We start from the raw sequence: 26,604 nt of genomic DNA on the forward strand, positions 1-26,604 counted from the left end.
AAATCAAATAAATATTTACGCACGGATTTAACTTATCTTTCAACAGCCGACTGCTAAAACCATACTAAGCGAATTTGAATTTTTCGAATTTCTTCAACACAAATGTTTTAATAAAATGTATTTTATGAATAATATATTCTAAGGTATTCAATTAAAATAAAATAAAAAAATATATGTCTAGAAAATAATTTATAACCAAATACATTTTATATTTACCAATTTTAATTGATCAAATAATACCGTTTTCAGTCTTAGAGAACATAAAATATTCTCTTTATTAAATTTTCTTTCTTACTTTTCCTAATTGAAAATATAATTATCGGTGTATAAAACGAAAGTTCAGTTCTGTAAATTACTATTCAAAAAACAAATTTGTTAATTTTCAACTAGATTAGCAATTCTGATAACGAATGTTTTTATTAAATAATATTTTAATGCAGGTAAAAAATAAATAAAATCATATTGAAATTAGATTCTAATTTTTATTTTAAATTATATATTTAAAATTCAGATTTATATTTTAAACAGGGGGTTTAGTCACGAGGGGGTTGTTAGTGCGAGTAAACAATTGTAACACTCACTCAGAAACACCGAAAAGTAATTAAGTTCTTTTTGAATTCTTTTAAACTCGTACCAAATCCTTCAAACGAGTCGCTCGAGTCTGAGCGAATAAACTCCTCTAATATCACCGACCGATCAGAAACACAGAAAAGTAAGAAAGTTGTTTGTAAATCTTATAACGTCGTGCCGATTAAGAGACATCTTAAAGTCTCATCAAATCGCTTACCTTTATGCGTGTCGTTTGTGTAACTGAAGAATTTTCTAGAAAGGAAAAACCACACAGTCTAGGACATTATTTTAAAGTGAGGAACATTTGATTTATTTTATTGTATACAACATAGTTTTTTTTTTTTAATATATCGGTTTAAAGTTAAATATTTATTTTTTCATTTATTGCTTGATGAAAACTAAATTAAAATTTCAACATGGTTTTTAATAGCTCATTGCTAGAATTTATACGATCCACTTTTTTAAATGAAATCTCGTTTTTAAATTTAAAATCTATTCTATTTAAATAATAAACTTCCAATTTACAAAATTTGTTCTATTAAAAAAAAAAAGGGTGATTTGATTTTTTTTTTTTTTTTGATGTGATACATCAATATGGAGAAATTTTTGTATAAAAATAATTGATCAATTTTATGTATGAACTAAAATGAATTTTATAAAGGAAAGGAATATAAAATGTCTTTCATGATTTCTATAATTTTATAGGAATTGCGTAATTTTTATATTACATCTAAGATACATTAGTTGTATAAATAGTAAATATAATTTATGTATATTGAACATTGTTTTTTCTTTTGGCTACCATTAAAGGCCTACTGAAAATAAGTACAAATATCTTTATATAATGAATATCTTACAGGAACTATCTTAATTTTACTGTTTTATGGATTGAATACTTTTATTATTCCTGAAATAGGAAATATTTTTTTAAAAACTGTATTAAAAGAGAAAAATGTATTTTAATTCGTTTTGAATTAGGAAAACAACAGTAATGTGCAGTTCTATATCGTATTTAAAGTACACTCATTCTTTTTTAGTTAGTATACTTTATTTACATTTTATTTTACACAGTAAAAAAAGGTAAATAAGTTTAGAAATGCTAGTAACTGATCATGAACATCAGATCCAGTGGAATGTTGCCTAATGTAGCCCTTGAGAACGTGGGTGTCTTGATTCATTTGGTTAATGAATTATTTGGAATTATCGCTACGTAAAATTAATCACAGTTGAAGTTTTAATATCACATAATTTGTTATTTTATCTTTCTTTTCAGATTATAATAATTGTGTTTCCCCGCTAGAAAAATCAGAATCTTTTTTTAAACAAAATTGTTAAACCAAATCTTACTGATGAACCACACATTGTCAGATCTACATCATTCAATTTCTTTCTCCTGTGATTCTCTAGAAAATTCTAAAAATAAAAGCCGATTATCACTTGTACTAATATTTTTCATTATTGTAGATATATTCATTTATTTCCCAAGATTTTATAACTCTTAAGAAATTATCTTGGTTGTCATGGGTTATATGACCACCGCTATAAATATATGTCCATGTTCGGTTATGAAATAACCAAATAAATATACATATATATTTATTATAAGATCCACCAAACTTAGCCTACACTTGTTTTGCTCGCTAACCTTGACTAGCAAGTGAAGCGAGTGTAGGTTAAGTTAGGTTAGATTATATTTCTACTTAACCCAGGAGACCTATTATCTTTTATTTTAATTAATTTTAATAAATTTATTAATTAATTTTAATTAAAGATAATTTCAATTATTTTTGTTCCTTATGTTACTAGTTTTTCCTGTATGTCAGTTAACCGTATTCATTTCTGGGTCTCTCAATTGTAATCTGATATGAAATATTTTGTAAAGGTGTTTTATTGCGTAATTAATATATATATATATATATATGTGTAAATGATCCTGTGTTAAATATTTTGCCTAAATTTATTTTATTTTTTTCAGTTCACTAATAAATATCACCAGAATATAATACACAATTATATTGAAATCTAAATCAAACTTGTTCTAATCCATTTTTGATATTTTGGTTTGATCCATTGCCATCTTTAGTGAATTATCCACCTGCACACAAATTTTGGAATACTGTATCAAAAAAGTTTAATTATATTTTTTAATTATTTTCAAGCAAGTGCACGTTTTATATTTATTTGTGATTTTATAGGTGATTAGGTTGAAAGAAGAGATAAGCACATATTTTTTTTAATTACTAATTTTTCATTTTTCTAGTGTTTTTTCCCTAAATGAATTTTAGTTTACGTTATAATGTATTTTTTAGGTAATTATTAACTTTGATAGATAAGGTTTTTAGTGGTTAAGTACTGATGTTCTATATACCTCCCTTGTCATTAGATGCATATCATATAGCTAGCTAATTATTTTAAATAAAATTGTCATTGAAATCATTTATAATTTTTCACTTTTCTTTTCCATTATTTTATTGAATTTATTTCATTATGTAGCCGATTGTGAAAATCTCTTTAAAATTCATAGAGGAAGAGACATACAACTCCAGTTTATACTCATTGCTTTAAGCAAGTAGTCAAAATGAACATGTATTGTAAGAGTTCCATTTATTTTCATATCATTAAATTTTTTATTGTCAACAACATGAATACATTCTACATACTTTAAAATAAGTTCTGTTTCTAATGACATTATAAAATAGTGTGATAAAATATGAAAATTCTTCAAAATTATTCAGAATTAAAAAACTGGCTTTGAAAATATTGAAACGTTTTCATTCAAAGGATGTTTTCATAATACTACAAGTGTACTACACTTGGGAAACACTTAAATTTTGTTCTTTATATGAATTCTCAGTTTTTTTAATGCATTGTAGATAATAGGATTTAAAAAAAAAATATTAATAAGTACTATTTTCCTAATCTTTTAATTAAATATTTAACTCTAACCTCTTTGGAAAGACATAAATGTTTTTACTTGATATTTCATATACATATTATATTTACGTGCTTTTGTTTGCTCATATGTAGTCATTTTAATATTATTCATACAATAATTTTGTATACATACAATTGCATATACTTTTTATGTAGCTTAGAAATATATTGAATGCTTTATCATAAAAAAATTGTTTTACTAATATTAAATTAGTTAACCTATAATAGTTCGTTCATTCATCAAATTGATGGGCATTTTATGTATATCATTCATTCTGCTCTTTTAAAATATTTATGTTTAAGTGTAGTATAAATTTTTGAGTGTACTTTGGTGGATAAGTTATGTCTTGTGGCCATCATATCATGTCTTCTTGATTGCGGTACGCTTGTGTTGGCTTGATTGTATGAATGTATAAATGTGTGTGGTACGTCTTAGTACCTGCTAGGTGATCTATTTTACTGAATGTTTTTCTCTTTAGGTATTTGTGGTGATCAGCAGTGTGTGTGTGTGTGTGTGGATGATGTTTGCTTGTGGAGATCGAATGTGTGTGTAGGTGCTTACCCCCCTTCAGAAGTAATGCTTTATTAGTGGTTTCCCAGGAGGTGGGATAGCCAGGGGTGGAGGTACAGTCGGTAGTGCGCAGGAATACATATGCATTTTCTTTAACAGCTTGCGGAATCTGTTAGCGAGTCTGACACTGCTTCGGCGCCTGTAAATGGGGTTCTTCCACCTCAAAAAGTGAATTTAAATGGATTATCAAGTGTTAACTTAGAAATGCATCTTCAAAGAGGTTAAATTAAAATATAATTGATTTTAAGGAAAAGGACAATAATTATTTATTATTAAATGTTTTAACTACTTAATAGGCTGTTTAAATTAAATCCAAGATTATCTACTTATAAACAAATTTAAGGATACAACATTTTATCAAATTCTTTTAGCTTCCATTTAAAAAGAGCTTCTTTCTTACCGTAAATATTTTAAAAATACGTGGCATTAAAGAAATTATTTTTATTTAAATCAAATATAATTCTAAATAAACAGTATTTGTAAGTATACTGGTCTCCTGCATAGAAACATCAAAGAACTATACGGTATATTGGTGAGGAATCATTTTTTAGTTTTATCTCTTAAGGCGCTTTACTATTATCACTGATAAATTTTACAGGAATATTAAAACTAAAAATATGTTACATTAAATCTTTTGTCTGTACAAACTGCAGATAAAACCCCAATCCTGTTTTAGTCTTCTAGGGCACACGCCCCGTCTTGTCTGTTGGTGCCTAATCATTTTCCCAATTCATGTAAAATTAAAATCGAGTTCCTTCTCTTTTATTATGCGAGATTAAAATTTTTCATTTAATCATCCTGTCGCCTGATATTAATCATTCTTCCTTTTTCCTGTTTAGCCTCTGGGAATCACTGTCAGGCATTACTTCAGAGGATGATATGTATGAGTGTTAAGTGAAGTGCAGTCTTGTACAGTCTCAGGTCGACCGATCCTGAGATGTGTGGTTAATTGAAACCCAACCGCTAAAGACCACCGGTATCCACAATCTAGTATTCAAATCCGTATAAAAGTAACTGCCTTTAGTAGGATTCAAACGCTGGAACTCTCGACTTCAAAATCAGCTGATTTGTGAAGTCGCGTTCATCACTAGACCATCCGGTGGGTTAAATTAATCATTCTGCACCTACCTCATTCTACACCTACCACTGACCACACATACAATTTCTTTGTAATTATATTTCATATCTTTGTTGAAACAGTACCTTTTCATGTATAACTAAATAAAAATAAGACTTAATTCTTTTTTATAATTCTGCAGATAAAGGTAATATCAATATTATATTTAGTATTTGTATTATTTAATACCGCATTTTAATTTGGATTTTCATCAATCACCAGAGTATTCTATTTGCTATTCATCATCAGTATCTAGTCTTATTTGTAACTTAAAATGTTCCAGTTAAGATTTAAAATCATTTTCATCAAAGATGTTTTTCTTTCTTTGTTTCAGTAATATAATTTATAAATCTTTTTTTTAATTCCTGACTGGACTGGCCATATTATGGTGTGAAAATGCATTCTTAAGAGAATCACAAATGGGGTAAACTAAAAAGGCTTGAATAGTAATGCATACCGCTGCACAAGTACAAAAGGGAAAAATTAGACGTGGAAAATAGAAGTAAATTCATTATGATAAATCTTTCTTGAATATTTATTCCGTTGAAAAATATTTTTATTTTAATATTCTTCAATACCGGAATAATAGAAAAATCGTTTGGAAGTTATATCTCTTAAAATTCCTTAACATTTTTCTGTTGTCATTTTAAAATAATAAAATCTTCCGAATTAATAAATACATTCCGCTGGATCGATGTTCTAATTAGGTTTAATTTTTAAGATAATACTTTAAAATTATATATTGTAAAAACAACACAGCTTAAGGTGCTACACATAGCAAATTTGATATGCTCAGATGCAGTTCAAGGTGTATTTTTCAGATTCTTGCTTAACAGGTAATACATTTGATTTGCTCTGACATATTTCAGTGTGTATCGCTTAGAATCTTGCTTAAGAGATAACAAATTTGATAAGCTCTGACACAGTTAAGTACATTATTTTAATTCTTAGTTAACAGGTAGAATATTTGATATGCTCTTGCAAATTTCAGGTTCTGTTATTTAGATTCTTGATTAACAGGTAGAAAATTTAATAAGCGCTGACCTAGTTCAAAGTGTATTCAGAATCTCGCTTTATATGTTGTAAATTTTAACAGGTACCAAATTTTATATGCTGCAGTACAGTTCTGGGTATTTTATTCATATATTTACTTACCAGGTACCAAATGTACAAATTACACAATTTGTAATTTGATAATGATATTTTAAATGTCCATATTATTTAGACAACTTAGAAATGTATTTTTTAGTTTAAATTGTTTTTATAAAATTTTATTTAAAATATTAATGAATGGGTTTTTAAAGTTACCTCTGTCTAAATTATTTAAATTTTATTTATTTCATTAAAGTTTTTTTTTGTTTTCAGTAATTTGACTGGTTTGATACAGCTCTCCAAGATTCCCTATCTAGTGGTAGTCGTTTTATTTCGGTATACCGCCTACCACCTACATCCCTAACAATTTGTTTTACATATATCAAACGTAGCCTGCCTGCACAATTTTTTCCTTCTGCCTGTCCCTCCAATATTAAAGCGACTATTCCAGGATGCCTTAATGTATGGTCTATAAGTCTGTCTCTTCTTTTAAGTATATTTTTCCAAATGCTTCTTTCTTCATCAATTTGCCACAACACCTCTTCATTTGTCACTTTATCCACCCATATGATTTTTAACATTCTCGTATAGCATTGCATTTCAAAAGCTTCTAATCTTTTCTTCTCAAAGACTCCGACCGTCCAAGTTTTACTTCTATATGCTCAATGGATTAGTCATAGTGGTGATAACTTAAAGTTGCGCAGCCACATCATAAAATTAAGGTACTACCAATGCTTTACTATATTTTATATATGTATATGTAAAACTATAATACTAGTATTCATTAAAAGACTTCATCCATTTATGCAATATCTCATGATTTGTTTTAACAGTTTAATGCTCATTAACATGCCCCCACAACATTCTTTTTATACGCTCACTCAACTTCATCAAGAACTGATATTTTTGAGAGTAGATCTATTCTGGGGCTCATAATGGACCTTAGGGACAGCCAGCTCTACCGTGGTACAGATACTAGTCATCAACCAACTCTTGGTAAAAGTTTAACTTCAGTTAGAGCAACCAAGTAATGTAGCTACTCACTGTGGCTTCAACCAGCCATTATCACTTACCCTCCCTCTGACCATAGACCCAGGTTTGTACCAGGATCTAGGGTCGGGAAGAGGTATGATACTTTTTGTCTTCAAAACCCAATTTTTTCCACCCCCTGGGCCGATGTTTGGTGATATCAAAAAACTTTACTTATATAGGTTTTAGGCCCTTATCCAAAAAATAGTAGGAATGTTAAACGAATTCAGTATTTTACTTACCAAGAAAGTTATAGCGATATTTTGGTTTTTTCGAAAAAGACCCTCATTGACCTCCATGGTCAGATTTTTGCCGTTAATAAACCGGACCGAAATTTTGGGACGAGTTTAAGGAACAATTTGAAAGTGATTGGCGCAAAATTATGGCAGTTATTGTGTCCACAAGAAAGTGACATATATATATATATATATATATATATATATATATATATATATATATATAAACTTTTGAGCTGACGGTGGTTTTTGGGTCTGGGGATGTGAAACGTGAAGATGTTGGAATTTTCGTTAAGTAGAATCATGGTACCCATTAGCTTTTTTTTGAAATCTACCTAGAATTAAATATATCTTTTCCAGGTACGTAGTAATTTTTCAATGAATTATTCTTTTACTAATAATTATGAGTTATTCCAGTAATTTTTAATATTCAAGGCAGTGTGTGTGTGTGTGTGTGAATTAATAGTAGATAAGCTATTATATTTTTAAACCTAAAACCTTTGAACCAAATTTTGATATGATCAACTTTTACGACAAGGGATGACCAAAATACTGCTGGAATTGTAACAAGATGGGCTTGTTGTATGCTGAATATGTGAAAATTTTTTTCACATGAGACCATTGTCGTATTAATTAAATTTGAAGTTTTCCTTAATTTTACGGTTGAAATATTTTTTATCCCCTACTTAGCACCGGTGAAATCTATCTCCGCCTTCCGGCTTGCCGAAATGGATTTTTTTAATTTTTAATATTTATCTCTTGTAAAATAAATATACAACATTAAGTACTTAAATCACTAGAAAAGGAATCTTTTAACAACCATTTTTATTATTTCATTTGCATCACAACTTTTAAGCGATATATGCGAGATACATTCTCCAACAAAAATTGAGAAAATAGATACTGTAGCTAATAATTGGTTTAGAATGTATTAATTTTAGGAAATTAATGTTTAGTAATGTCATTAGAGAAGATGTTGTGAAAATAGTAGTGTGAGAGAGAGAGAGAGAGATGTCAAACAAATCAAACTCTTCTTTAAAATAATCTGCAATACATCCTCTTTATCGTTCTAGAAAACAGAATTAGTTTTATACAAATCATATAATACTTTAGAACCTAATTATTTTCCATTACCATTTTTAATCGGTTACTGATTCTTTTATCATTAGGGTTTCTGGTAAAACAGTATGTAATTAATTTTTTTTTTTTTGTAAGTAAACGTTGATAAACAATAAGTAAAATTTTCTTTATGATTTTTTCAAATCTAAAAATTTGTTTATAACTTTTTTTACTTTCCTTGCCAGTATAGAGATATATTGTAAAGCCGTACAGTAAACTATAAAAGAAAAATTTAGGCTAATCAACTCAAATTTTGCCCATGTAAGTTTTGCAGATCTTGCTGTTTTATGACTAACCAAATAATATAATTTTAGCGTTGAAAAATTCCAGAAGCTGGATATTTCCTAATCGGATGTTTCAGTTTCGATGTAATCTGGCACAATAATATCATATATGCAACTACAATTAATTCTAGTCATGATGGATGCAGGAGGCATCCAGGACATATGGACCTTATGGGTCTGTAACGCCTCCACCAAAATATGTCACAAATAACAATACAGAAACGGTGCCTCCATCAAAATATATCAAAAATCACAATACACAAACAGTGCCTCCACCAAAATATGTCACGAAGTCTCCAAACCACGTGACAGTGCCTGAAATTAGATGTACAAAAATACTGGATCAGAACTCCAAAATACCAATGTCTGATACCAACTTTATGTGATGACAATCGCCTCCACCAATTTATGTTACGAAGTACCCATCATGCAACTGGAAAACAAATTATGCTCGTAGAGCAACATACAAAAATTTGACTTCTCTCTCTCTCTCTCTCTGGTAATGCCAGGGGGTGGCATAAATGCTTGCTTCTTCTTCACAGAGGTTTGTGCACTAATTGTGCGTTCTCCTGGGATCGGGTCCTTTCCTCTTATTACTGCTTCCTAATACTTCGGGTACCTGAAAATTGAAATGTAAAAGTTTTGGGAGTCAATTTTAAGGGGGTTTATAACCTATACTCAAATCGGGCCGTCTGAAATTGACGGTGGGGTTAAGTGGTTTTCTACTATCCGGTGAATGGTGATAACCCATTCTTACTTCTAATCGGTCGAACCGGTTGGGTGAAGAGGTTTAGCTTAAGAGCCAAGTCATTTCCATTATTTTTTACTTTTCACGTGAAACATGATGTTAGTCAAAAGGTTGTTGAAAACTTTACATGTTAAAATGTAAGGGAATACTTCCTCAGCCAGAGAAGGATGAAAACTCTGAAAAGTAAGCAGAAATGACAATTTAATAAAATAATGATTATTAATAACAGGAAATGAATTTAAAAAAAAATTAAAAAATGAGAACAACCTTCCTCTTTTATTAACATTGTTTATGGCTTTAATAAAATTATATATTTTAAAATAGAATGACAAGAATTTTTCTATTAAAATTTTTATTAAGAAAACAAGGTTTTTTCCAATTATTATTCCAAAATATGACCCAAAACATTAAGATTGTGGTAGACCTTGTCACGCTACAGGTCCTATATCTCAAAATTTTATTGAAGGGGTAGAAATCTTTTCATATTAATTAATATCCACCTGATAGCTAACATATTTTCTGGTGTTATTCAAACCCCTAGAAAGGGAGGGGGATAAAAAAATCCTTTTTTGAGTTTCTCAGGGGGGTAGGAAGAATATCCAGTCTACATAACACTTTTCTGTCAAGAAATGTTAATAGCTGAAATTACTTAATCTTACGTATTTATTTATCATTCTAACATTTATCTGGGACATTTCAGATTATATTTAGCCACTAAGGTTATACACATTGTATATTCATTAACCGCTCGTCAAATAATTACATTATTGCAGTTGTATTCTGCATAGTGTTACATATTCTTCTCAAATTGTGTTTGGTAGTTCAATCGGTCAACATGAATTTTATATGCCTTGTTGAACAAATTACAGATAAAAATAATTCTGTTGTATTATTACAGAATTATGGCATTCTCTGTAATCCGCGTAGATGTTAACGCGGTCATGACATGATTTTACTAATGGGTTCATAGGATCGGTGCACGTACTCAAGGGATGGCTACAGGGAGTTCAAACAGCTGCAACTAGAAACATTTATCATTAGTTCAAAATTTCCTTTCTACAAAATGGTTTTTTTCATTTATTGTTGGGCTTTGGTTAAATTTTGAGAGGAAGAATTAAAAATAAATCAATACAGTAGTCAACCGGTGCAAATACACATGAGAGGTTTGCGCTTGTTACTTAATGAACAATCATCAAATATCAGATAGAAAATACAAACCAGCAAGCCTGCCATAACTGTTGAAATTGACAAAAGCATATTTTCAAAATGAAGAATTATATCGGCTGGATACTAGCTCAGCATCGGTTATTTGGAGAGTTTTGTAGAGAAATCATGTTCGTGATACCAGGTAGAAGTGCTGATTCATTGCTATCATTGGTAACTAATTACATAAGAGCAGGCTCTTATGCGTTACTATTATTTCAGGCGACTAGAATTCATAATCTGCTGGGAAATTACATTTCATATAATTGTGAATCGCTCAGAAAATATTTTTGATCTTCAAAAATATATACACATATACACACACTCCCAAACATTTGAATGCATGGGGAAATTGGAGAAGAATTGAATTAAGAAGCAGTTCAACACCCAAAGGCAAAAGATCGATTTGTACCTGACAACGTGAGTTCATGTGGCGTCAGCGTAATACTGAGCAAGATTTATTTAAGAATTTTGCCGACCACTTTATTCCAAATGTTTTCATTCAATATTATCAGAGCTATATAATAAATTTTTTTAATTTATTCGATATAGACTGGAGTGGATGTACATGTACATGTACTGAATCGTTTAAATTATTTAATTTTTTCTGAACAGTAAGTATGTAGAGAGTAAAAAGAAACTGTTTGCAAAATAAACATCTAATGAGCCCTTATTGAGAGCTTTTGCAGTTTAAGCAGATTTCGTAATTTGACTTGCCAGGCGTGGCTGTCACCTTGGCGCATCAAATTTGTCTGTGAATGTTCCAATTCTTGTAATGGAGGCTTTAATTGATATTTGTCTTAATAATTGTTAATTGTCTTAATATTATGTAGATAATGTAGGGAAGAAACTCCAAAATATTTTCGTTCAACCAGAAGTTATTATTATAATTGAAGATTACAGACGAAGATTGAATTTGCTAAGCTGCAGTGTATTTATATATATCACAATATTACAACTTAATTATCTGGTCTATTCAATTTTTCAAATATATGGCCCGGAGGACCAAAATTAATGTACAGCCATGCCATTCCAGGTGCGATGTAATTTGGTTGTGGTAATAGCGCACAAAGTAATTGCCAGATAAATAAACTATGGATAATTTACACTTCCTTTATTTACTCCTTAAATTTACATTAATCATATTAAATCCCAATAATTTCATACTTTAGTTTACACATTTTTAAATATATGTTTAACATACTGTCTAGCTAGAACAGATGTAAAATTAGTAATGTTTTGTGTAACATTTTAAAGGTGAAGTTATAAGTTATTAATTGCTTAACAATTTGGATTCGATTCAGATCTTTTCCTGAACCTAATTTCCAAAAAAATTCCAATTAATTGTTTAGGCCATTTGCAATTACTTCAAAAATTCATGCAATCTATTTGCAGCAACACCTTTATCGTGTAACATTTCTGTTGGAAATTTAGTGTTGATCATCAACAAGAATACTTCACCTTGCGTTGGAATCAACACACAGATCCACATTGTGCAAGTTATCCACAACGTAGCAGTGTTGTTGATTTAAATTCTATTAATGGTCAGCTCTGAAGATCTATGCCTAAATTGTTTGTTGCCAGTATCTGACAATTAATTGAATATTAAAACTACTTCACGTGTAACAGAATATTAAAATAATTTTGTCAATTGATATTATACTTTATCATTGTGACTTAATTATTGTATTGTATGAATATTCTTTAAATTGTGATAAATGTTACATATTCATTATTAATGTAATATTTTGTATATTTATATCTTACTCATATGCTCTTCTAGCATTCTACTCTAGACTAATTATTATATTAGGTTTACATGTACATTATAGTGCTACACGCACATATGCTGACACATATAGCATGCACACATGTATAAACACATACACACACACACACACATATATGCAACATAGATATTGTGTGTATGTTAAATGCATTAAGTCGCTAAAGGTGCAATAAGTCATAATTTACTTTCTATCCAATGGCACCATGGTTATTCGGACCATTGGACTTGTCTTCTGCATCATGAACACATTCAAAGAAATCCTAGTTGTATAGACAAGTACAAGTGTGCAAGAACATATATATTTTCATATTATTATACCGTTTAATTTTAATGTTGTAAAAAATGATAGCATGTTATTTGGCGGGCAGTATGTTCAGACTCGAGTATCAATTCTTAATTATAAAAATTTCTGCCTTCTTACTAAATTTGTATATTCCGCTAGCCTATTTTATTAGCTGATATTTTATATATTAATGCATCATTATCAAAATTTAGAGCTCTTACTCCCAACATACACACTCATTAACGTATCTTTTTCAACAATATAATATAAAATTTAAATGTTAACGTGTAATGATAGTAACTTGTATTTTATTTACTACGAAATATGAACCGGCTAAGTTCATATTTGTAGATTAATTACACCTGAGGTATTACACCGAAGCGGTTAGTTATTCGAACCGTATTTTGAAGTAAATAAGACTCTGATGTAGGCTTAATTTATTGTACATTCCACACAGACTAGAGACTGTAACACATCGTTTCTTGAAGAAGAGCTCGTTAATTTATCGCGTTCTTTTTTACGATTGAGATTTATGTAAACCGTCTGCGACATAGATGGAACTAATAATTTAATTGCAATGTAAGCGTAGTAAATTACTGATTATAAAAATAAACAGTAAAAAAATTAATATACTTGAAAAATATCGTATTTATAAATTTAAACAAAAGTGTGAAATGATTAATCAACATAATCGTTTTTGAAGATGTTATTAAAGATATAGTGGGTTGTAGCAGTTGGCAAGTGTGGTAAGATATTGGGCAATGGGGCGTTGTTGTTACGAAGTTTGTATTCTAGGAGTGTGTGTTTTTTAAGCTTTTATTTTGTTTGTTATTGTTAATTGGTTGATTTAAATCTAGAATTATGTTTACTTCTTGATGGTACGAGATCCCGCATAGAATAATCTATTAGTTTTTCTTTTTCTTTTAACGAGTTTCTGACGTTCTTTGACATATATATAAATAAGATATATATATATATAAGATATATATATATAATATATATATATATATATATATATATATAAGATATATATAATATATATATATATATATATAAGATATATATAATATATATATATATATATATATATATAAATATAAATAAGATAGTGTTCAAGGGAATTATAACAATATTATTTTATGAATGATTTTCTAGACGGATGTTGGCATTTTGCAAACAATATAAATCTCCTCTATAACATTTTATTATCATTATTCCTAAATATTTTATATGATTATTTAGGTTGTATTGTATCTATGTTTTTTTTTTTTTTTAATAATATGACAGCCTTTTTATTAAGCCCATCCAATATTTAAAAAAAGTATTAAATAACTTTTAAAAACTAATAAATAAATTGACATAATAAACCATGTAAAAAAAATTTTATCCAATTAACACTTTTAACAGAGCTACTGGTCTGTAAGACCAGAGGTCTTATTTTTGCAGTAGTGGCAATCCTGTTTTGCTAAGATTGCCGTTTGTCTCAGTAGTTTCTTACCACAACCCCCATAACCTTACCTAAGAATTTTTAGTTGTGATTAGTCGTTTATCAGTTACACATCGATTGTTAAAACTATACCGGCCTCCCATACCCGCTAGCTTCATTGAAGATTCAAAATCTCCATACAAAAAGAAATGAGTGCGATCCCAGACAATATGGTGGAAGCAACGATGCAAAATCTGAAAGATAACAGTATGTAGAGGTCGGTAGAAAATATTTGTCTGATATGTTATTTAAAGATTGAAGTATTACCGATAAGCAGCATCATATTTGATCTAATTATCAGGTTCCTGTGTATTAGCTGTTAATAGTAAATGTAACTTTTGCTTAGTATTACAAAGCGTATGTTACCGGTGTAGGTAAATATTTGTATAGGATACTGAACTAAATACTACGCCGATATGTTTTTTAAATGCAAAGTTTTTATTGTAGCTGATAATTGCCGTGAACTTTTGGTGTTTGACATTAGGCTGTAGTTTACACAGTTGCAGAGTATACGTGATTCACTCCCCTACTTGAAAGTGAACAATTATCAAAATGCAAATGAAAATTTAAGTTTTCTAGTTTTTTAATTAATATGATTTTGATTTTATAGAAAATTACATTTCTCAGTTCTTGTTACATTTTCAGTTACTAGAGATTGAGATAACTAATTTATTAGATTGTTTGTCTGTACAAAATTTTAAATGATATAGCTCATATTTGAAGTATGTACTAACATAGACAACACTTACTTATTGACGTAACTGCAGGCCTAAAATTTTTTAACATATTTACATTTCTGTAATTTTTTTTTGTCATAAATTAGATGAGTTGAAAGATCAGTGACTAAGCTTCCAAAGGTTATCAGGCATGGAATTTACCTTATGAAATCTCACTTCCTTGAGATTTCTATTCATCCTAAACTACAAATTTATTATATAACTTCCACTACCTTTGTATTTTATCCATTTTGTTGTCACTAAATATGCCAGAACTTGAGGTTATTACTTAAAAGTGTGGTGATTAACAATGACATTAGGTTTATTTCTATTCAGAAAAATTAATGTGCTTTTCTGAAGGTCTGTGCGTACTTGATGCTTCTAACCTTGTATGCGTCAGCACAAAAGCTTATTTACTGTAAATGTTTATTTTGTTTTTCGTAACTTTGTATCATATATTTCTTTAAACATCCTGTCTAATATGTTCATCTTCTGATAAAGCAGTTTGACATTTACCAACCATAATTTAAAAATTATTTTTTGAATATAATGAAATTTTAATTAGTGACAAATCTGAGTTTTGCAGATTATTTAATGAAAAATCTTTTGGTTTTAAAACATCACAAGCATCATGTCATTAAAAAGTTGTAGCAATTACTTAAATACTAATATAAGAAAAAACTGAAAAGATATTTAAAACTTAAGTTGAATCACTAATTTTGTTATAAAAGACTAATAGAATAATACTTAAATGGTGATGGATATTTTGTAAAAATTACTATAATTTCAAATATGAAACTTTACTTTATATTCTATACTTTATATATCTTAAAAATTTTTGATTCACATCAATTTTATCCATTTTATGAAAAATAAATTTCATTACATCTTTCCACAGTCAGATTATTTTGCAGAAGTAAACGGGCATTAATCGATAACACAGGGAATTTTTTTTGTAACTTCCATGTTGTGGGTACACTGCTTGACCACACTCATTAAGTTGTCTGTGTAGTGTGAGGTTATTAGATATTCGTTATTTAAGTTGTTATGTTGTTTGAAAATTTATTTCATTTTTTTTTATACAAAACTTTTAAATTGAGTTTGACAATGGTTTCTCTCTAAGCATATCAGTTGGACATGACAGATAGCTTCTGTGTGTTGTGTTGGTCAAGCGGCAGTGAATGCTATTTTAAAACAATTTAAAGAAACCGGTTAATTTTCATCTCAAAGGAAAGGAAAATTTGTCAAAATTTTTCACTCCAATTGCAATGTGCTGATTTAACAGAAATAACAGGTAGCCTACTGACAAACCTACAAAGTTTATTTGAAACTTAAAATATCCTGTACGCCAAGAAACCAAATTAGGATATATTCTTACGTTTGTTTGCTATTAAAAATTATTTCTATGTCGATGATCTAATTACCGGTTCAGATTACCCAAATGGAGTTATTCTATTAAAGAACGATATGTCCAAATTATTACAACAGTATGGTTTTTCACTTCACATGTGGTATTCTAACAATTGCAGTTTTTCTTTGTCTTATCATAATTCATCCATACTATCTAATCAAGAACACAACATATGTACTCTTAAGAGTTCTAAGGAACAAAAAGTCAGATTCACTAAATTTCCAAATCACTCATTCTAACAATTTACAAATTTATACTAAAAGGAATACTCTTTCCATCACAGCAGGTGTCTGTGATCCTCTGGGACTCATTGGCCTTATTATTATAATCATACAAACAGTTTATGTAGTAATTATGACAACTCAAAGTTGACTGCCCAAACCGTTAATACAGTGGCTTTCATTGTATAATCAATTACATCTAAATAGTCATGTAAGATAAGTAGATCCATTAGGTTTAATAAAAATAGAAAAATTCATTCTATTAAATTACATGGATTTTCTGATGCCTGTATATGGTTGTTATATTTATATACACACTTATACTCCAACCATGTAATTACTAATTTACTGTTCTAAGTCAATGTTAGCCCCTCGTAACAAATCATATTACCCAGACTTGAACTCTTTGGTTGTTTACTATTTTCAAGTTTATTTGTGAAGGTTGTATAACTGCATTATACACTTTGATGAGATACACTTATACTCTGATTCAATCATAGCACTTTGTTGTATTCATGGACATTCTTCGAATCGGAAAGTATTTATAGGTAATAGTTTCTGACATTCAACAAAACACTTCAATTACCAATCGGTATTACATCAAATTCTCTGATAATCCAGCAGACATATTGTCTGGAGCTTTTCACCAAGCAGGTTACTTGATATGTCACTATGGTGGCGTGGTCTTCCTTAGCTATTACAGTCTTCTTCTCATTAGCCAAGGGATTGTAATATTACATTAAATGATGATAATTTAAATCCTGAATGCGTATTAGAAAGGCGTAAAACTATATTAACTTCATGTATATCTAATGTTGTATATGATTGAACACAAAGATTTTCATCTTTACATACAAACAGAAAAATTTAGTTTCTGTTTCAGATTCATTCAGCATATGAAATCCAAACAGTCTGAATGTAATTTTAGTACATTTTACTACTGAGTTAGATCATACTCTGTACTTTTTTACATGTCAATCACAATCCATGTAATTCAGTGAGATAAAGAATCAGGTTACTGATAAACAAAGTAAGCTTATTTCACTAGATCCATGCTTGGATGATTTACATCTAATCTAATCTAATTGTCAACTCTGAACACTTAAGACTCTTACACTGCGACAGAGATACCGGATAATAATGCAAAAAGAATCATTTTGTCAATCTTTCATGTGTTTAATTTGCTTTAGATGTGATGCAAAACTCAATCACAACAGCTTTGTCAATTACAGCCTAAAAAATGATTTAAAAATCTGCCTCTAAAATGATTTTTAAGCTTTATCTTAAATTTTTGTAGCTTTAAATTATTAGCTTTAAGTTTGGTTTCATCTTTTCGGGCTGTAATTTTTTTATTATAACTTCAGTTAGGGGTAGCTTCGGTGTTATTAAGTTGTCCGTTTTGTTTCAGTAAAAAAAAAAAAAAATCTTTTAAGATTTTATTTACTTTTTATTGGTTGTATTTACATTAATTTTCTCACTAAATTCTAAAGATAATTCAGAAATTCTCAGTAAATGTAGCAACAGAACTCCTAAACATCAACCCCCTCATGTGGTTGATATTTTTCGGATGTGACAACAGCACCACCGAAAAACATCAACCCCCTCACAAATCTACCAAGCACTGGGTGAGATGAAAAATTACAAAGCGGCAAGAGATATGTCATATGTGCATTAAGTCCAGAAAAAATCGCCTTTCATTAACATCTTGTCAAAATCTGGATCAAAGAAGATCTACCAGAACATTGGATGACATCCCTTATCCACCGCTACACAAAGAAGTGAACAAAGCAGATCCTAACAACTACAGGGGAATCTCACTCCTACACACAACATATAAAATTCTTTCAAGAATTATTCTCAATTATTGAGACGAGTCTCAAGCTAATAATGGATTACAACAGAAAAAGAAGCAGAGACATGGTGGTAATGTTTGTAGACTTCAAGAAAGTGTATGATTGCAACCACTTCTTGTCCCATAGAGCAAGACGCCCTCCATGTAATGGTTTTAGTCTCCATGCCATCCCCTCCATACCTAGCCCTTATGGGCTTTACCATAGGTCATCTTCAGTACCTCAGCAATGACATCTTTCAGTCAAGCCTCAGGCAGGATGCCACTGATGCCAATTCCATTGGTGTACTAATAACATAAACTCCAAGCAAAACACATCTTGCCAAGTCTCAATAAGACAATGACTTTCCAAGAACAAAGGAACTCAACTTTACCTACCCGAAAGGTAAAAATGAGTTTAACACACAATGAATCATAAAATGCATCACAAAAAAATCAAAACATAACAATAATAATAATAAGTAATGTAACATAACATAACCGACAAGAAACAAAAAAAAAATCTTTAACCGAGCAACAAAATAGCAATAAAGCCAAACTTAAACACGAAGAAGGAAAGTCCAAGAGAACATCACACCCCTTCAGCAATCCTTTCTTTCTCCAAATATGCAATAAAAGTTTCCCAAATCACCCATTCGGAGCCTGGCTTTTCCAATTAACAGATAATTGGGATCCACAGAGAATCCTACTAAAAATCTAAGATGATTCGGACTACATCCCAAATTAATAAATATAATTATTCTTACAAACAGTAAACCAAAAGTGAAATTCAGAGGTAAACTCTCAGAACCATTTTAGATCAAAAGAGGAATGTGCCAAGGCGATGGGCTGACACTGCTGTTATTCAACTGCGCTCTACAAATGATAATGAGGAATGACTCAAAAAGTGCCCCCAAAAGTAAAAATAGGCCAAAAAATCAAAACAAACTCGGTTTCACCAACGATCCTCACTGCTGGTAAGGTAATCTACATCAACAAAGCTAAATCACAGATATTAGAACTTCAAAACATTGCAAATAAAATTCGCCGCAAAATATCACTCGAAAAGACAGAAACTAGCCCCAAAAACCAACACAATTAAAAGAAGTAAACTTAAACGGTAAATCAAAATAGTAACCCAATTTATATACCTCGAGAAATATTAACTAACAAACTAAACGAAAAAAGTTCAATCCAAATAAGAACAAACAAACTAGCTGAAGCACAAAAATTAACCTGGTACACATACAATAAAAAATGCCTCTTGATAAATGTAAAAATGTTACACTACCACAGAGTTATAAAACCAGAAGCTACTTATGCAGGAAAAACACTCTTCTACCTGAATGAACAATCAAAGACTCTGAGACTCTTGAAAATCAAAAGAATTGGAAGAACCTTCACGAACAAAAAGTACCAGAAAGATGGGCAATGGTGGATTGTGCCCAACAAAGTTTTGTACAAAGAGTTAGAACCAATCACTGATACTATGTGTAAGAGGAAATTAGGATTTTTTGGACATATCATGAAGATGCAAGATTTGAGACTTCTGAAGCAGCTGGTACAGTACAATCTTGGCTTGAAAAACCCCAAATCAGAATGCAGCTGGATCAGAGAAATAAGAGAGAATTTGAAGGAAATTGACTTTACACCAGAAGACACCACAGATAAAATAAAATTAAACAAGAAAATCAAGAACAAAAACACTCGCTTCACACTCATAAGAAGAAATCTCAACACCAGAAAGGGCGTGGAAATCAGAATGTATAAAAAAGTACTGGGAGGATCACAAGGCTGTGTAACAGTCCCTTCGAATAAACTTTCATAATGGACTGACTAATGTGATCACTTCTCAGACCACTTTAATGTCAGCAATGAATGTATACCCTTTACATACTGAGCATACTTTTCAAGATAAATTCTGTGTTTTAAATTTTACATTTTAAAACGATTAGATACAACTCTGGTTTTGCATAAAATGTCATAAATCTGTCTATTCAGCAATTTGACATAAGATGTATATTGCAAACTTTCTTGCTCCCTAAAAATTAGTTATGCTATTAGATGTAGTAGGTTATTTTACCAACATATTTTTATTGTTTGTTCGTAAGCATCCATATTCAGTTTTGAGTGTATGTATATATTAATGAATTTGTAGTTAACCATCATATATACTGCATCATAGCAGTATATAATAATTATTATCAGTAATACTAATAATATAAAAGTATTCACTTACCGCTTGTGTTTGTAATATTTAACATTTGTGCTTTCTTGATGAACACCGCTTCCTCAGACGTAAAAATAAAAATAAATTTAAAGAGACTTGTTTTCTTTTAATTAGTTTGCAAACTGGTAAAGGAGGGAAATGTTTATTAATCGTAGTCAAATTCACAGTTCAATCAATCAGAATAATTTCTATTGATCATAGTCAGAAACTATAACAGTCTCGCTGTAACTAGTCTAAGATAGCAGTATGTAATAAAAATTTCCTTCCATTACCCTTATACAACCTAATCAAAAAGAGACAACATCCTCTTCGAATTTGTACATCTGATCAAGCAGTGTGCATCACAAAAGCACTAATGTTAAATATTATAAAAACAAGAAGTAAGTAAATATTTTAATTTTATTATTATTTATAATCGTGTGTTTTTAGTCGATAATCAACTTGACCACCCCAAGTACAGAATTACAAAGGAGATGAAATGAAGAGGAAAGGAAACACTTAACTTTTTTTTTCTTTATTCCAATAGCACTTTTGCAGTATCCCACATCATCAGTTGTATATAAATTTAAACATTACAAATTGTTTTTAGAATAAAAATTAAAAGATTAAAATTACTATCATATATACAAAATATGATCTTAATTAAATAAAATAAGTACATATGATAAATATAATTAACGTCAATTAAGAATTTTACACTGGTAACATTGGCTGGCCAGGTTACACGGTATATATTTTAATTTGTAATTGACTTCATATTTTGTATATATGATCGTAATTTAAAAAAAAATTATTATGTAATTTTATTTATATGCAATTGATGATGCAGGATCCCATGAAAGTGCTATTGGATTAAAGAAAAAATATATAATATTTTTATAAAATATATTAAAATATATAATATATGGTAAGTGTCGTTTTATTTACTTTGTAATTCTGTACTTGGGTTGTCAAATGTGTTTTTGATTATTTTAAACAAATATAGTTATATGTGTATATGTAATGTATATATTTATATATATATAGAAGGGGCTGTAACAGTCCCTTCAAAGAGACTTTCATCATGGACTGACTAATGTGATCACTTCTCAGACCACTTTAGTGTCAGCAATGAATGTATACCCTTTACATATTATATATATATATATATTTAAATTTGTTAAATAAACCACCTAGTACTGAATATTGAAACATGTGTTACCTTAATTTTTCTTGATTGAAATAATTTTATAATTGCATTACAAAAATACTAAAACAATGAAAATTGGCTCTTATTTACACAAGTATATTGCTATCCGTTGCAGTTCTTTAAGACAATCTGCCTTAAATACTGATGGTTTATCAAATTGAAATTTCATTTGTATTTGTGTTAATATCAGAAATAGAATGTTTGTTGTTTATTAGTTGGTTTGCTGTAATGGATATAAACCTAATTTATTTGTAATTTTTATATTGCATTTCCACATACGAATAAATAATGTAGTATTGGCTGATTATCATATATTAATGTTTAATTTTCAGATGGAGAAAAGATGACTTCTTAATACTATGATTTACTCTAAAGATGTGGTATATATATACATGCAGCTTTTATTCAAAATGTATTTTTTTTTTTGTATATGTGACATCACTTTCTCATTTTGTTTATTAACGTGAGTAGTAGCTTCAGAAGTTCAGTGACAACATTCATTGGTGTCTGGTATCATTTTCCTGGTGCCTAACAGAGAACTATAGACATTACATTGTATCATATGAGTACTTCTTGATCAGCATAGATTGTTGTTATGCTGGTAACATTTCTGAAACAATATCTTGACAAGTATAATTCTTCAGATCATTGTGGAAAACTAGCTCCTATTTCAAAACCTAATCCTACCACCTCCTTAAAATATTTTCTTTATTTACGAGGAGCGTTCAGGTCAATCTAGGACTGTTAATTTTTAATAAATGTAGGACACACTTGTGATAGTAAGAAATACTTTTATTTCTCATTGTAATCCCCTGCTACATTTATATATTAATCCCAGCGTTTCACTAGCGCTTGGATACCCATAGTATAGACAGATTTGTCGTTATGTCAAAACCAAGACTGGACTGACTGCTTCACTTCATCGTTGCTGTTGAAATACTGGCCTCCCAGAACAATTTCAAGTACCCAAATAGGTGAAAGTCACTGGGTGCAAGGTCCAGACTGTAAGGGGTGTGTGGCAGTAACACCCAGCCAAGATCTTGTAGCACGCATATTGTGTGCGGTAGGCTGTGTGTGTTCGGGCATTGTTCTGCAGAAACAGAATATCTTAGTGATCACACCAGGCCACTTTTTTTTTTAGAGCGACTTCAGATTGTCCTTAATGATATTGTTTACAGTTGTGACAGATACATTTATTGCTTCTGCGATTTGCTGACAAGTTATTCATCGATTATTAAGGATTAGTTCTTCCGCTTGATGAATGTTCATGGGAATGACTACAGTAGACTCTGAACTGCCTCGACCGGGATCATCACTCGCTGATGTATGGCCTTCTTTAAAATGTTTGCACCTCTCAAATTTTTTACTGTGACTAAGAGTCAAATCACCGTACTATGGAAGGAATAAGAAGTCGGGAATAAATCTCAGTGGGCTTTATGTGCCTTCATTCACGAGAAATTTTATTACAATTCGCTGTTCCAGATATCCATTCACTACATTGGACGCCATGTTCTTTATGACTGACTGTTGTCGTTTAACAATAATTCGTGCCAGTACACCGTGCATTAGTAGCCAACACTTGTATCAAGTGTACAACCAATAGAGTGCACAGGAATCTCCATTTACGCTCTAGTATAACAAAAATCCCGGATTGATGTGAACATCCACCTTAAGTATGTTCATCTTTTTGTCTTGTAATGGTAGATGAGCACCAATTATATGAACTGCGAATCGGTATATACTATAGCTCTCATGGACCCTTGTGCCACTCAAGCTTCCATTTTTTTAATACTGTCATTTATATTCTTAGATAATATTAATGCTCATTAACAATTTATTTATTTTTTAGAACAAATTCAACTTAGTTTGTCGTTTAATGATAGACATACTAACATGGATTACACATGTATGTTGGAGTTAGAAAATAAGTATGTAACATGACCGGTTCATTAGCGCTGTCAACTTGAGAAAAGATTTCTCAGATCTTTTAAAAACTATTATTATTTTATTACTTATTACAATGTGAAAACTGTTTTTAACAGATTTGTCATAACAAGTCTGGTGAGATTAATCCGATGAAAATACAATGCCTTATTGAGGCTTATGTGAAGAAATTTCGTAAGATGGGAGCTGGTAAGAAAAAGCCTGCTGCTGTGACTCAAAATGCAGTGCCTGCTAGTAAACCTAAAGTGTAAGTAAAGTTTGCTTTATAATTAGTGAACTTACAATTAATTATATTTTATTAAATAATGAGTCATCATACTTAAAAGTTTGGCTTGTTAGGTAGATCCCCATCTGTATAGCTGAATCTCCATTCTGTGATTTTAGCAATTTCTTTCATTTAATATTTTCTGTCTTTTCAAATCATCAACCACATTTCTGAACCCTAATACGCCTTTTGGTATTACCTGTACCTTTGATATTGTACTAGTACAAGGTTTTACAATGTTTACAAACATTGTGATCTGTGAACATAAAAGGTTACAGTTCTGTTGAACTTTATTTTTGCTCTACAAAGAAGCTGTTACCAAACAAGGCAAAGAATGGTACATTATTTACACCTATTTGTACAAGCAAGACCGTGATCTATAGATTTATTTTTAAATTATGAAAGGTTTACTGTATTATTCCACATTGTCAGCGGTAGAATAATCATATTTTTCTAAAATCTGATTCTTTAATCGGATCAACTGCAGGTGCTAGAGTTCAATTAATGTCACATAAAGTTAAAAATTTAAATGTTTCTTGAAATCCTAACATATTAAACAAGTTTTCTTACGGAGACTATGTCCGTTCTTTGTAAGTACATTTCTTTTGCATTTTGTTATTATGTAATTTTTATATTTTCTTTAATAACACAAGCCTGCAAAATTTGGGTTGTGGAATGTTTTTTAACTTTTGATAATCGATTCCTATGTATTTTTTAGTGCTGAATCTGAAAATAACCTTAATTTTTTCCATCACGTCAGGATTTTTTGCAAATTCAAAATTTGTAAAAAATTGAAAAATGTTATATAACAAAGACAAAAACATTTTCTCTTTTAATAAACGAATATAATATATTCACCTTTTTGGCTTATACTATGCATTCTTATAGCTAAGTAGTTAAGTGGCCTGAAGAGGATGAGCAGGGGGGAGTTTGGGTTGAAGATGACAAGATGGGAAAGCTTGGCCAACAGCTTGTGACAAGACTTAACAAGATTAACATATTAACAGCTATCTGCACCATTCATGCACCGTGCAACTACTATCAATGCTGTTTCAACCGTCAGCATGCATATATAGAATTTTTTCCATCCTCTGATCAAACATGTTTTTGTCAATGGAAAATGAATTTTCAGGCCATAAAGCAAGCTTTCCGTTTTCAAAATGGCTTTAAGACGCTGCAAAAATTCTACAGATTTTTTATGTTACATTTGTAGTGAATTAATGGTGGAAAGGCAAAAAAGAAATATACCAACTTTCTTTCGACAAGTGTACCTCGTGTATTTCAGAGTGAAAATTGGAGATAAAGACAAAATTTGGGCACAACACATATGTACACTACACATGTGTTGAAAGACTTAGACAATGGTCAAAGGGTAAACAAGAAGAGTTCCAGTGGTGGTCAAACAAAAGTATTGTTACTTTTGTTTGACTGATTTTCACAATTTCAATTTGAAGAATCGTGAATCCAAATATGCCATCTGCTTTATACCCGGTTCCTCATGGTTCAGACGTACCAGTGCCAATTCCCCCAGAAAATTTACCTGAAACAGACGGTTCCACAAATGATTTAAATGAAGATAACATCAAAGAGGAGTACGAAGTTGGAGGTAACTGCACCAGAGCTTTATTCGCAATCTGAACTAAGAGATTTGGTTTGAGACTTAACATCTGACCAAAGAAAATTCAGAATTGTTTGGTATGAGGCTTAAAGAGAAGAACCTTGTAGCAGTTGGTAGTACCTGTTGGAAATTCTGTCCTGTGAAAAGAGGGTTACAATAATTTGGAATTTTTTCTCTATAAAATTAAATATGACAATCGTAAGTGTATTTCGTGCGGTAATCTCAAAATTATATCGCTGCTCCTAATACAGCAAGGAGTATACAAAGTTTCCTTTTTTTGTGTGAATGGTGGTAGCAGAGACAGAGAAAACCATCAGATAAGGAAAGATTGGGCAAAAAAAACTTCATTAGAATGCGGAACCAAAAATGTGCTTCGAAAAGCTTTTGTAGATCCAAGTTAAGTTCTCCTTCCACCTTTGCATATCAAGTTAGGCTTGATGAAGCATGTGTCAAAGTCTTAACCAAAAGAAGGTAAATGTTTTAAAAATTCCAGTCTTATGAAGCACCAAATTTAAAAGAGGGTGTTTTTACTGGTCCTTGCATTAGAAAACTTCTCAAAAATGGTAACTTTCAGAAACAAGTGGAATTTGCAGAAAAAGAAAAGCCCAGTTAGCCTTTTAAAGACGTAGTAACCAAGTTTCTGGGTGATAAGAAGGACCCAAATTTCAAATCATTCATCGTGAACATGCTGCAGAAGTTCAAAAATTTAGGCTATTCCACG

General features: G+C 30.3%; 1 long non-coding RNA gene across 5 annotated transcripts in view; it reads left to right on the plus strand.

Annotated features, from left to right (window-relative positions):
* LOC142317659 (uncharacterized) overlaps positions 1–26,604 on the plus strand; it is a 48,769-nt gene that overhangs the window by 18,415 nt on the left and 3,750 nt on the right. For 4 of the 5 annotated variants that reach the window (XR_012754764.1, XR_012754762.1, XR_012754763.1 and 1 more), the window contains one exon: positions 24,099–24,247. This is a non-coding gene — a long non-coding RNA (uncharacterized LOC142317659). Of the gene's footprint in view, positions 1–14,523; positions 14,679–24,098; positions 24,248–26,604 lie in introns of those variants that run through there. The other variant, XR_012754761.1, reaches the window with a different exon arrangement.

This window comes from Lycorma delicatula, chromosome 1 (assembly GCF_047948215.1).
Source record: "Lycorma delicatula isolate Av1 chromosome 1, ASM4794821v1, whole genome shotgun sequence".
Taxonomy (NCBI): domain Eukaryota; kingdom Metazoa; phylum Arthropoda; class Insecta; order Hemiptera; family Fulgoridae; genus Lycorma; species Lycorma delicatula.